Raw genomic sequence first — 4,376 nt, 5'->3', positions numbered from 1 at the left:
GTGAGAAACTTGGTGGAGCACATTTGAACTATTCGACCTATGATAAAGAGTTGTATGCCTTGGTAAGGGCATTAGAAGTTTGGCAACATTACCTTTTACCAAAAGAGTTTGTGATTCACACTGATCATGAATCACTTAAGCACTTAAAGGGACAAGGTAAGTTGAACAAGCGACATGCGAGGTGGGTTGAATTCATTGAATCTTTTCCTTATGTTATAAGGTATAAGAAAGGTAAAGATAATATTGTGGCTGATGCTCTATCAAGGAGGTACATTTTACTTAGTACTTTGCATACTAAGTTATTATGTTTTGAGTATCTCAAAGATTTATATGCCACTGATTCTGATTTTGCAAGCATTTATGACACATGTGAACATGGTGCATTTCACATATTTTATAAGCATGATGGCTATCTTTTTCGAAATAATAGACTATGTTTACCAAAGTGTTCAATGCGAGAATTATTGGTTCGAGAGGCTCATAGTGGTGGTCTTATGGGTCATTTTGGAGTCACTAAGACTTATGATGTTTTACATAAGCATTTTTATTGGCCTAACATGCGAAAACTTGTTGAGAAAATTTGCTCTACTTGCATTACTTGTAAACAAGCTAAATCCACTGTGATGCCTCATGGTCTATATACTCCTCTTCCTATTCCTAGTTCACCTTGGACTGACATTTCAATGGATTTTGTAATAGGTTTACCAAGGACAAAGCGTGGACGAGATAGCATCTTTGTGGTTGTGGATCGATTTTCTAAAATGGATCATTTCATTCCATGCCATAAGACTGATGATGCAACCCATATTGCCGATCTATTTTTTCGTGAAGTTGTGAGATTACATGGAATCCCAAGGACTATCGTTTCCGATAGAGATGCAAAATTTCTTAGTCACTTTTGGAAGGTGTTATGGGGTAAGTTAGGTACTAAACTACTTTACTCTACTACATGCCACCCTCAAACTGATGGTCAAACCGAGGTGGTAAATCGAGTTTTGGGATCTTTGCTTAGAGCCATAATAGGTAAGAATGTTAAATCTTGGAAAGAATGGATACCCTATGTTGAGTTTGCTTATAATCGTTCTGTTCATTCTTCCACAGGTTTTACTCCTTTTGAGATTGTATATAGCTTTAATCCACTTACTGTTTTAGATTTGCTTCCTTTACCTTTAAATGAGATTACTAATTTAGATGGTGAAAGGAAAGCTGATTTAGTGAAAGAGATCCATGAGAAGGCTCGTAAAGCCATTGAGAAAAAGAATGAGTCCAATGCACATCGAGCTAATAAAGGGCGAAAGCAAGTCTTGTTTGAACCTGGAGATTGGGTATGGGTGCATATGAGGAAGGAACGATTTCCTTCTAAGAGAAAAATAAACTTGATGCACGAGGAGATGACCATTCCAAGTACTCGAGAAAATAAATGACAATGCTTATCGCATTGATCTTCTTGGTGAGTATAGTGTTAGTGCTACTTTCAATGTTTCTGATCTTTCTCCTTTTGAATTTGATGTAGGTTCAGATTCAAGGACGAATCTTCTTGAAGAGGGGGAGAATGATACGAGCCAAGGAGGTGACACTCAAAGGGTTGTTTTTCCTAGTGGTCCAATCACTCGAAGCAAGGCACGACAATTAAAATCAAAGATGAATGCTTTTGTCCAAGACTTTGTTGCTACAAATTTAATTCATCATGTTCGTGACGTTGACAAATACCGGAATGCAATTCACTGGACCAATCTTGGAATAGTGCAAGCCCCTTAAATTGGTGGATTAATCTTTTATGTATCTTATTATTATTATTTACTTAATTCTCATTGGTTGGGACACATCACTTATGAGTTAAGTAATTTTATTGGTTAGGTTATTATTTATTTATTTTCTTAGATAAATTTTAAAGAGTTTTATTAGGGTTCAATTACTCTTGTATTTTGCCTATAAATAGGCTTGCTTTCTACACATTAGGGGGAGGTCGAATAAAAATAGAGTATTTGTTTTCTTCCAAATTTGTGTGAGGCAAATTTTTGAGAGTAGAGTGATTCTTCTCTTGCTATTTAGTTTGGAGTTTGTTACTTTCGAGGGTATTTCAGAGTTACAAATATTCAAATTTCTTTCCTGTTCATCGGTGTTTCTAGAGGTTCTTCTTCTAGGGGTTTCGTAGGGAGCCGCTCAGTCATTGGCGTTTTTGGTTACAAGTTAACCAAGGGTTCCATAGGGCAAATCTATCTTTTTTTTTCTTTAATATTATTATTTAACTAATTTTATTTATTCTCGTTTTATTTCTAATTTGTGTTTCTCTTGTGTCTAGATCCAGGTTTCTGCATCAGTGGGTGGCTTAATTCATGATCAGGTTTAGTAGTCACTCAACTATGGTTTTTTTTTTATACTCAACTATTTCATTTTATCTTTTTTTGGTCAGCCAACTATATTAATTTTTTTGTTATTTTTATTTTTTGGTTAAAATAGACTGATATTATTAACACGCGGCTCAAGACAAAACAGTAGTTGAAATGCCAGCAAAACAGTAACATGAAACGACAATAGAAAAGGAAAACAGCTGGCAAGCAACCAAAACAATCAAAGCCTAGAAACTACCAACTCCAAAAGAGCAGAAAAAAAGCCAATAACCAGCTTTTCTTCAAAAACCCAATATCAGCCAATACTCTCCTCACCATCTGAAACCTGAAACGAGTATAATGAGAGAACAAATCCTTTGAATGAACCTCCTCCATTTTCAAAGAAAAAACGAAATTATCTTAGATCCACTGGTTCCAAACCAAACAGTCCTTCAATATCGCCATCATCACAGATTCAGGCACTCCATTAACCCAACCCCCTCAAATCTTTCTTCTCCGGCCTTCCAGCGCCAGTGTGTGAGCCGTTTCATTAACCAATCGAGGCACAGCAAGGTAAGATACCTCATCAAAAAGCATACCCAAAGTATAAATATGATGTGTAATCGGTCTGAGCACCGATTTATCTTTCTCCTTCTTCTGAACATTTTTTATAACTGTCAAAGAATCGCCTTCCACAACCAGTCGTTGAAAGCACAACATACTCGCGAAGATTAAAGCCCTTTCACAAGCCCTTGCTTCTGCCACAAACGCGTCAGCAACATCTTTAAAAATATAAGTTTCTTCCCCTACAATTTCACTTGTAAAATCTCTGGCTAGAACTGCTGTTACAACGAGCCTCTCTTCTTTTAGAAAAGACGCATCAAAATTTAACTTGATAATTCCATGGTCTGAGGGTCTCCAGATTTCCTTAACCATAGATCTAGGAAAAGGACAGAAATGCATGTGATTTAGACAAATATCTTGTTTATATCCCCAAATAAACCCCAACACCACCTATAGCGAAAATTTAACCCCTTCATGAACCAGTTTATTTCTATGAAACCAAAGACTCCACATAGATATCGCAATGATTCGTTTTTTGTTGGTCATCTGCTGCAGAAAATGTTCTAACAAAGCGAAGCTTATGACACATTGATTCTTCAAAGGACGAAATCTTTACTTGCAGCGAAGCCCACACCCACTGCAGAACACCACAAGACCACAACAGGTGATCAGAATCCTCCAGCTCTGCCTTACACAGTGGACAAGATACTTTCACACACAAAGTCCTACGCGTCAAATTACCAAAGTGAGGCACCAGATTATTCACCAGTCTCCAAATATGTATTTTAATTTTCCCTGGAATGTTCAACAACCATAAGACTTTGTAAAAATCTTTGTAATCCTCATCAATAGAGGACATGTATATAGTGTCCTGTAAATATTTTGTATTTAGGACCCGATACCCACTCTTAACAGTGTATTCCCCAGAACCTTTATGTTTCCAAACCAACCTATCCTCCGGACCACTTTCAGATATGGGAATAGAAAAAATTCGATCAGTTGTACTCTCATCAACTAAGTTATGAACCAGCTCCCTATTCCAGGTACTAGTATCTGTCGTAATTAATTGATTAACAGTAGTCCAAAAAGGCCTAATCACCTGAACTGGAATTCTATTATTCTCTCTTTCAGGTAATCAGGGATCGTTTCAGATGTTAATGCGATCACCCTTCCCAACCCGCCACAAAACCCCTTCCCCAATCACCTCACGAGCGCTGCAAATACTTCTCCAGGTAAGTGAGGGGTAAGATCTAATTTTCACTGATAGAATAACAGAATAAAGATAATAACGGGCTTTTAAGACTCTGGCTAACAAACAATGAGGCTGATCCAAAATACGCCAAACCTGTTTTGCTAATAAGGCCTTATTAAACAAGAACAATTTTTTAAAACCTAACCCCCCAAAACACTTTGGTGTCCATAACATTTCCAAACTACTCTAGTGAACACCCTTCAAAGACTTATTGTTTGTCCACCAAAATC

At 37.0% G+C, this 4,376-nt stretch overlaps 1 long non-coding RNA gene across 1 annotated transcript; it reads left to right on the top strand.

Annotated features, from left to right (window-relative positions):
* The first annotated feature begins 2,504 nt into the window (after nucleotides 1-2,504).
* LOC105763953 (uncharacterized) lies at nucleotides 2,505-4,084 on the top strand. The gene is made up of 3 exons (XR_008192108.1): nucleotides 2,505-2,903; nucleotides 3,014-3,937; nucleotides 4,026-4,084. It is a non-coding gene; the product is annotated as an uncharacterized LOC105763953 (long non-coding RNA).
* Nucleotides 4,085-4,376: the final 292 nt, after the last annotated feature.

The sequence above is a fragment of the Gossypium raimondii genome, chromosome 12 (genome assembly GCF_025698545.1).
Source record: "Gossypium raimondii isolate GPD5lz chromosome 12, ASM2569854v1, whole genome shotgun sequence".
Lineage (NCBI taxonomy): Eukaryota > Viridiplantae > Streptophyta > Magnoliopsida > Malvales > Malvaceae > Gossypium > Gossypium raimondii.
Note: the sequence above shows the minus strand (reverse complement) of the source record. Positions and strands in the feature narration are given on the sequence as shown.